This window comes from Cervus canadensis, chromosome 23, assembly GCF_019320065.1.
Source record: "Cervus canadensis isolate Bull #8, Minnesota chromosome 23, ASM1932006v1, whole genome shotgun sequence".
NCBI lineage: Eukaryota > Metazoa > Chordata > Mammalia > Artiodactyla > Cervidae > Cervus > Cervus canadensis.
The window spans coordinates 17,211,605-17,221,531 of record NC_057408.1 but is presented as its reverse complement, the minus strand read 5'-3'; the positions used below and the strand labels follow the sequence as shown (position 1 = coordinate 17,221,531).

Here is a 9,927-nt window from a genome sequence, read left to right as displayed (position 1 = left end):
GGCCTGGCCATCTCCATTCCTCAATTACTTGTCACCCCTTACTCTGGAAATCTGCATTCACACATGTGTATTATAGGAGTCTCTACCATGGCTTTAGGATAAATTATGCATACCAAACTAATGGCAGAGTGATGTGACAGAATTTACAGTCTTGACCTGGAAGTCATAAAGCATGGATTCTACCCCAGCTCTACCCTTCCTTATCAGAGTGACCGTAAGATATTTACTCAAGGACTGTGAGTCTTGGTTTTCTTCCTATGAATGGTGGAAGTTGTACTAGGTTCCTTCCCTAATATTGTGACTTTAACACAAGAAGTTTCTGGAAACAAAATACAAAAGAAGTAGGAATGGATGAGTCAGATACCTGCAAAATAGCATCAGGATAGGTGCCCCTCTGGATCTGCTGTGAGAAATCACAACTTGTGAGGCTCCTTGGGCTCACTGGGGTGCCTCTGTGGACTCCAACTTGGTTAAACTGAAGCACCTACAATTGGAATTAGAGAAAATTGGGTACATTTTTTTGCTGCTTTATTTAGCTTTTAAACCAACAGCTGTCAAAGGTACCTCTTGACCTCCTATGTCAAGTTCCCTGCCTTTGTGTCTGGGCAACAAGCATAGATGCTCTTCAAACATAATATGTGTCAGTCAGTGAAATTCCCTTCATGGGGATTAGCATGAGTTATTTTATACTAAGTCAAATACTGGCCATTTTGACAAAAAAAAATTATAATGAGATGATTTATAGCCTTTTAATTAAGTTATCTAAATTATCACCCAACTCATAAACTTCCTTGAAAATATCCCAGTATTTTGAAGGAAGTAATAAGGTTAACTCCTGACTTTGTATCTCTCTGTTCAGTGGCCTTACACATTATACCCTTCTAGACTGTTAAAAATTAGCAGCCACAGCTAGTTTAAGCAAAAAAACAGGGTGCTCAGTATTACCAAGGATCACCTAAAACATTTGCACATACGTTATTTACACATAAAGAAATCCCTCACTTCTGTCCATGTTGGGGGAAGATGGCAGGGGTCAGATGGCAATATGAATTCCTTTTTTAAAATATTTGTTTTCATTTATGTATTTATTTAGCTGCCCACGGTCTTAGTTGAGGCAGGCAGCATCTTTAGTTGCAGCATGCAGGATCTTTAGTTTCCACATGTTCCCCGACCAGGGATCAGATCGAGGTTCCCTTGCATTAGGAACACAGAGTCTTAGCCACTGGACCATCAAGAAGTCCCTATGTGAATTTCTTTATGTTGTAAGTGGCAGATCCAGCTAACAGTGAAACTGGCAGGTGCAGACTGGCCCTGGAAGTTGCCTCAAGCCCCCTCCCCCAGTACAATAGACTCCTCCGACTGGCCCTGCCACCCACCCACCCCCACCTCCAGCATCCTTTGGGTCCCAGTGCCATGGGGCCCCAGGCAGGGAGGAACTTATTGGTAAAGCATTGATGGTGGAGACTGCCAAGGGAGGGAAGGCAGCCTTGCCCAGCAGATGGTGGATTTCTAGGCTGGAAGAAGAGGTGTTAGGATTTCTGGGGTCTTTCTCTGCTCTTCAGATCATATATTATAAGTTCCTACCTAATACCCTCTGAAAAGCAGTCTGACTGCCACTGTAAAAGGGAGGACTGCCTTCTGTAAGAGCTTCTCTGGTTGTCCTACCTTTTAAGGAAGCTGGCCCATAAGTTGGGGTCTCTGGGCAGCACTGAAGCCCACTCAAGTCATGGCAAGAGTCCTTGCAGGTATGGGGTGTGTGTCATGGTCCTGAGCCAGGCTGAGGCAGGCACCCTTCCCAGAGAGCAGGCCTGGCCCCGGCCGTTCTGTGCCCTTATCCTAAAGATAAGAGCTGGGTAAAAATACTCCTGCAAATCTCACGTTGCCTGTGCTCTGTAAGTGAAGTGAAGTCACTCAGTCGTGTCTGACTCTTTGCGACCCCATGGACTGTAGCTTACTGGGCTCCTCCGTCCATGGGATTTTCCAGGTAAGAGTACTGGAGTGGGTTGCCATTTCCTTCTCCAGAGGATCTTCCCGACCCAGGGATCGAACCCAGATCTGCCTCATTGTTGGCAGACGCTTTACCATCTGAGCCACAAGGGAAGAGATTATCTATTTATTTTATTTGCTCCTTTTATCCACTACAACCGTTTCAGCCTTACAAGCTACGCCAGTTCCCAAATGTGGGCAGCCTCTTCCTGCAATGATTTTCTCATCTGTAAAGTGAATACGGTAATCAGAGCACCTACCTCACAGGACTTTGTATTCTGTGGATAAATTCATAACACATTCTCAGCAAGGTGCCTGGCTGGGGCATTGTAAGTATCAGTTATGAAAACAATTAGTTCCAGCACATGCCTCTCCTATTAACTCTACTCTTCATACTCATCTTGCCCAATACACATTTTCATTTACATTTTAAAAATAAGAAAGTTACTACTAGACTCTTTTGAGTTATCAAATGGTGTTCTGGAGGTCTGCAACTATTGTACAAAATATGTGGTTAAAAATCCACGTTATGTATGATCAAATTAATATAGTTTATGGGTACAGAATGGCTCCCATCCAAGTACTAACCAGGCCCAACCCTGCTTAGCTTCCAAGATTGGGAGGGTTCAGGGTGGTATAGCCATAGACCATAGAGAATTCCTTTGGGGAAGAAGATACTCTAAAATCAGACTGTGGCGATGGCTGCACAATTCTTGCGAATATACTAAGAACTACTGAATTGTAAACTTTAAATGGGTGAATTTTATGAAATGTGAATTATATCTCAACAAAGTTGTTCTTATAAAAAATAAGAAAGCTGAGGCTCAGAGCGTTTAAATGTCTTCATTTGCACACCTAGTAAGTGGCAAAACCACCAACCAAAGACAGGCAGGTCTGTCCCCAAAGTCCAGGCTTCCACGTCCAAACCAAAAAGCGTCTCCTCTATTTTTTTGGTAGAGAATTATGCCAATTTGCCTTTGAATTTTAAAATCTTCCCATGTAACAGTTACAAGAAAACTATTATATATAAAATTCTTGTCCCACATGCAGAAAATACTTTCGAAACACAGAAAAGCTGTGTTGTACCATGAGTGACCAATAAGTTACTTATCCTCTGGTAGCAAAATCAAGATTTTCCCTTTAGCACCTAGAGCACTTTGTTTGGCATCTGTCCTCAAAAAAAAAAAAGAAAAAAAAATTTCTTCTGATTCCTTTACATTTAAAAAATGAAGACTTCCCTGGCGGTCCAGTGGTTAAGACTCCATGCTTTCAGTGCAGCGGGATGGGAATTAACATTCCACATGCCACATAGCATGGCCAAAAACTAAATACAAATAAAAATTGAAGTCCTTGATGTTTTCTAAAGTTTATAACAGAGTTCGCTGCCTTTATTTATTTTTTTTTCCAAAGCAAAGGAAATAAAGGGGAAGGAGTCTTGCAAGATGTGGCTGGTATCAGAGTTGAGCAACTAGGCTTTGTTGTGAGTCTTGCTGTTCAAACTGCCACAAACAGAGAGAGAAGCTCCTGGCCCTCTCCCTCCTGTGGTGAGATTGGCTAACACTGTGTGAGCCACTCCAAACGAGGCCCGCCTTAAGTGGGTGACCGTGTACCTGGAAGACTCTCCATCCCCCGGCACTCGCACACTCAGGTGCGATCCTCACGGGAATCTCTGTGTGACTGAGGACAGCAGCCACGCTTGTGAGAGGCAGAGCTTGGATGCCCAGCACTCAGCACTGACGTCTGTACACATGGGACCAGGAAAGAACTTTAATGATATAATTACCTCGTCTGCTCATGGACCCAGGGAAGACAGGACCGTGTGAAATTTAATAGCGCCACACTCATACCAGAGGATGACTGCTGTGTACAAGTGAAGTAGGTCAACATATTTCCACAGTCCCTGACCCAGTGAAAGGGTCTCCTGACTGAGCTGGTGTCCGTTCACCAAGGAAGGAAGCCAGCGGCCCTGACAGAAAGACCCCAGAGTGCTGGACCCCCCGACCACCTGGGCTTTGAAGACAGCCATCCCGTCAGCCCCATTTTGTTGACATGAGCTCATGGGGCAGAGCATGTTGGCTGAGGCTCCCCGAAGTCCTGTTGCCCTCGGTGCCTCCCCCAGAGTGCACAGACCGAGCTCTGGGACAGTTTTTTCTCTTCATGGCACTCTCTTAAAACCACTACTAGGAATTCTTCACATAAATGGAAAGAGCCTGAGACGAGAGAGCAGAAACCAGAGGAACCCTGGGGAAAGGTGCTTCAGTCCCACTGCCCATCCATCAGTGACACTCTTAAAACCAGTAAGAGATAAAGCAGACAAATCCTTTGAAAAATATAAACATTTTCAGATGTCAGATATAGTCACTATTAACTATTTCTAACGTTGCAGGATAAGAAAACTGATAATCCTTCTACTACATCTACCATTGAGGATTTTCGTGGTTTGACTCTTTTATATATTTGAATCTAAGTAACTTGTGTTGTAATGGTTTGTGATGATTGCTGAGGGCATGGGTTCGATCCCTGGTGGGGGAACTAAGATCCCACTAGTAGCTGACTGTTATAGTCCAGATCTTGCAAGCATATAATCAGAGCAGTTCTACAATTCAGTCCAGGAATCCTTCAGTCCCAATTGGGAACTTTAACAGAAACTCACTTGGGCTATCTGGTCTGCAGTATTGCCTCGGGCGCCCAGGTAGACCATGGCCATGGTGGAGGAGATGCTCCAGGGACAGAAGAAGAGATTCTGGGTGTCGGCGCTTGTATTTGCCAGATACTTGAAGAAATTGAGGGCAAAGATTGTGTTTGCCACATAAAGTTCTTCCATTGTCTCAATCTGGAAGGAAAACGAGGAAAAGCAACAGCTCTAAAAGATGACTCAACGTTTTGAGTGATGTCAGTGGCGTAGCACAGGGCAGGGGTCCCCTCTCTACTCTCCCTTCACTGAACAGGGCCAGCGGCGCAGCCACAGAAGGTTCCGCTCTCGGTGCGGTGTGCTGCTGTCACAACCTTGCAATCCCTTAATAATTTTATACAAAGGGCCCTCCCTGCATCTCCCTTCTGCACTGGATTCTGCAAATGACACAGCTGATCCTGAGATAGAGGGAACCGTCCTGGGATGCGTGGTGACATTCCACCTCATAATAATGATAATAACAGCAATAACAATAAATAGCCCTTACTGAATTCTTAACTGTACAACAGATGCTGTGTTCAACATTTCACCTGTTCTAAACCAGTTAATCCTCACACAAATCCTGTGAGGAAGGCATTGCTATTCTTGTGCTTACAAGGGGAAAAATTACTGCCCAAAGAGAATCAGAAAAGTGACCCATGTCACTCAACTATAAGGGACAGGACTGGAAATTGAAGCCAGGTGGGTGGGTGGCCTCCAGGGTCATACTCTCAACCCCTGTGTTGTACCTACAAACACACATCACACATACAGACATACAGATACACACATTAGGGCCTCCCCTGGTGGCTCAGTCAGTAAAGAATCCACCTGAAATGCAGGAGACCGCCTGCAGTGCAGGAAACCCAGATTTGATCCCTGGGTCAGGAAGATCCCCTGGAGAAGGAAATGGCAACCCACTCCAGTATTCTTGCCTGGGAAATCCCATGGACAGAGGAGCCTGGCAGGCTACAGTCCATGGGGTCACAAGAATCCATGGACACGAATTAGTGACTAAACCATCACCATCACACACACTAGAGGAAAACACACACATATTCAAATGCATACCACATGCACGCACACTCTTGTTGGCCCCAGTGGAGATGGCCAAACTCCTTTCTACAAGTGGCTTAGACTCACCTTTTGAGAGTGAGGATTTCACACTGCCCTATCTCCCATTCCTATACCCCCTCGACTCACTCACACACCACAGCCTTTCTACCAAAGCACCCCCTGAGCTGAGCAACTGGGGGTGCTGGAAAGGCCCCCCTCCTACCACCACCCCTAGCAGAACAGTCAACTCCAGGTCTCTCTGCAGGAATGGCCCTGGATTTATGGAACTCACACACACACATACACATGCACATACACACACACACACACACACACACACACATGAACACACACACCCCATCCACCATCTGATAAATGACAGACACACCTTCCGTGACCTAAGACTTGCATGCAGCCAAATGCTTGGACACACCCGGTGTGGGTGGGTACCTGCTGGTTCTAGCCAACAGACTGTATCTTACACTTTCACAATGACTTCAAACACACCCTGCAATTACCAAAATCTATAAATGTACCCAGCGACGCTGACACTCATCATTCCACAGGAACCCTTCTGGGGACGGTGGCTGGGGAGCTGCTGGGGGAGACCCTGGAGGAGGCTCTCTTCAGCCTTGGGCTCCCTTAGCGGGGCCTCCCAGGCTCACATCTCCCTAGTCCACGGCTGTCATGTGAACACTCAGTTCACGAACATTTCTTGTGAAAAAAGTGATTGCCATTTGTATCAAAATTTCTCATGCGAGATACCACCCAATTGTATTTTATCAAGACAAAATAGTAAATTAAATAAAACTTGTCCCCAAAACTCTCTCATGTCTTCTTATCTCCTTTAACATGTAATATTCACAGGATCAGTGTGAGGTACATATTCTGATCTTTATTCTGCAGGTTACATCCTGATGCCCTGAGACATATATAAGGTCACAGGGTTTGTATGTAATGGTGCAGGGATTCAAGCCCAGGATTCCCCACTTTGTCCAATGTCACTTATACTTCACCTACTGATGTTTAACTACTACGTATAAGAGTTTCAGCCAGCTACTGGATTGAGAAATGCTAGAAAGAGGAAATAAAAAGAGGAAGGAAGCCAGTTTGTAATACTCCTAGAAGGCTTAAGTTTCAAAAAAAAAATCACTGTTTTTTTTCTCTTGCTTCATCACTGAGGTTAGATTAACCTGGGTGACTCAGAAATTTGTTTCCTCTTCTTTCTCAATTTTAAAATCATCCTTATAATGAATTATTCCTCTCAAAAACATTTTAAAAACAGAGAATTAATAGCATAAATGTTATTGTGTGCAAAAAAATAAAGAATTGGAGCTATAAAAATAAACTTAAGCCTAAGAATTCCCTAGTGGTCCAGTGGTTAAGACTCGGAACTTTCATTGCTGAGGGCATGGGCTCAATCACTGGCTGGGGAACTAAGATCCCACAAGCTGCATCATGTGACCAATTAATTAATTAATTAGTTAATGTAGGCCTCTCCTATATCTAATTCTTTATAATGACCTAAATAGTCAGTCACTTTGACACTAGCAAAATTTGTCAAGACAAATGAGAAGTGAGGGCTTTTAATGCCAAGTTAGAATTCCAGTTGACTGTGACTATTTTTTAAAAAAATTAAAAAGTAAGGACAGAATTAAATCACCCCAGATGTATTTACTTGTTTTAAAAATAGTCTAACTTTTATCTTTCAGATAGGTGCAATTAACTGCATTTAACATAAAAATTAATGTGTGATGTCTATGTCAGCCTCAACCTCAGTGAGCCTTCAGCCTCACTGTTTTATTTACCGTGCATAATTACTTGCCTGGTAAACCTAGTAATTCTTGTTATACCAATGAGAATATGAAGATGTCGATAGCACAGCTGGTTTCAAAGCCTAGACTAGCTTTCAATTCCAGCTCTAGTGCTGTTCCTACGGACCTTTCAAATAAGGTTTGAGAAGTTTATATTTGTAGAAATCTATGAATGTATATTCTCTCTCTATATATATATGTATATGTACACAGTGTCTTCTGACTCTACCACACGTCCACCCTACATTTAAGTGGGATCTACCTAAGACCATGTAAAACCGAAGTCACTGAGTGACTTCAGAATCTCTCAGAACAGGAAACACCTGTTGTGAATTTCCTAACACTAGAGTGAGGTGCACAACTCCAACAATCTCTAGATTTATACTCCTAACCAACATCTACTATCATCTTTAGAAGAACAAGCAGATGAAAAGCAAGTGTGGGGTTGGTCTCTGCGATGCTTGTGTTGGTTCCTAAAACAACAAAAGTTGTCAAATGTGCCCCTGAAACTTGGCACAGGTGACAAAGAGCTCAGACCTGCAGCCACACCCCCTCTGCTCACTGGCATCGAAGTTAGATTTGAGCTTGCTGCAGCATTTTTAATTGAATTTTTTTGCAGGAACACAGTGTAAATATTTTGAAATTGACCAGAAAAATTAATGACACAGAGAAAACAACAACTTCAAGGAAATTTCCCATTCCAAATTACCAAGTTTTCCCCCATAAAATTAAAAGACTTTTCTGTATTTGATTTCTTTCATAATGAATAATTTTTTGTTTATTGGATATTAAATTATTTATTGAACTATTACTTCAGTCGATCCAGCAACTAACTGGGCTGTTCTTTCTCTTTAACTAAACTGACCAATTATCAAACTAAATTCAGTAAGTATATTCTGGTATTGAACTGAACCACTCAGTTTTCTGCTTAATTTCTGGTTGTTTAATATGAAAACTGAGTCCTCTTTTTGTCCATATCATATTTATGTACAATTTATAAATTACTTTCAGTTGCTAAAAAAATACATTTTAATTGGTCTAGCTATTTTCATTAAATTCAGTGCCAAACACAAACTAGTAAAGGATACACACATTCTAAGCTATTCAGTAAAACTAACATCACAACCAGAATGTACATTTGGGTTTGGTGAATGTTACATAGGCATTTGCTGATCTCTGAGATTTAAGATTATGTATAACTTAATTCAAATCTTGAACCAAAATATTCTCAAACAAGCATCTAAACAAGAAAACACCATTAAATTTTTACTCATCCTCTAAAAACATCCCACAGTTTAATTTTCATTATGTTAATAATACCAGTATGCAAAATAAAACCCTATTTCACAGAGAGAGACATGGAAATGGCTGAAATACCTGGTTCTTCTCTGCTTGACAGGAAACGGTCTTCCGAGCGTTGTTAGAGTTCAGACATGGCAACGACTGGTTTTATAAAGCTCTGCCCCTCCCACATGGTATGTTTGTCTCTGTCTATCTGTGTCCTTTGAGTGATTCAACATTTTACTCAGAAAGACATCATTAGAATAGAAATGCTTGTTTGCTAAGTCATCATTTAAGAAGATGACATCATTCAGAAACTTAAGAATTTAGCAATACCTACACAGGCCTGTTAAAATTAGCTAAAATCTGTCAGCCCCAGTTTCAACAGTCCCCTCTTTAACTTGCTCTCTTAGTAAGAAATTCTACAATGTCTCTTGTATCTTTTGACAAAAATGGCCTGGGAGCTTTTTGCAGTGGAATCCTTTCTCTTTTGAATCTAGACAGCCCCCAAACAATTCTTTGGGAACAGGAAAAAAAAAAACTTTTCTTCCTTATGTATTCTCTATTTTAAACCCTCTTACATTGTCTAAATAATTCTGAGTTCCACCCTAATCTGTCACAAATCACACCCAAAGAACATTTCATTTGCCCTTTTTTAGAACATAAATCTTATCTTTAATTAAACTGAAAATCCACTGGTACTTGAAGTTAACTTTTAAGTGGGTAAACTAAAGCTGTTAATTGGAATTTGTGATGTTGAAAACATGATTCTGAAAATCACTAGATTTTTTTATACAGTCAAAGGATTCTGATAAAAACAAATAAAAGATATGCATAATGAGAGAGAATCTGAGTTTTAAAATGTTCATATTGAAAAAAAAAAAATAATAAAATGTTCATATTGTTAGAGCTTATTGAAAAGTGTTTGCAACACATTGTGAAGATGGTTTTTCTTCTCACTTTGCTTCCTTATTAAAGTAGAGTTGTTTTAAAATGTTCTTCCAACCTCTGCTGCACAGTGAAGTGACTCAGTTTTACACATATATATAGTTGTTGTTTTTTTAATATCCTGCTATCATGGGCTTCCCAGGTGTCACTAGAGGTGAAGAATCCTCCTGC

General features: G+C 41.6%; 1 long non-coding RNA gene across 1 annotated transcript; it reads right to left on the bottom strand.

The window, feature by feature from the left end:
* Positions 1 to 376: 376 nt before the first annotated feature.
* On the bottom strand, positions 377 to 8,989 carry LOC122425405. The gene is made up of 3 exons (XR_006264837.1): positions 8,905 to 8,989; positions 4,640 to 4,819; positions 377 to 484 (listed from the first exon to the last, which is right to left on the bottom strand). It is a non-coding gene; the product is annotated as an uncharacterized LOC122425405 (long non-coding RNA).
* Positions 8,990 to 9,927: the final 938 nt, after the last annotated feature.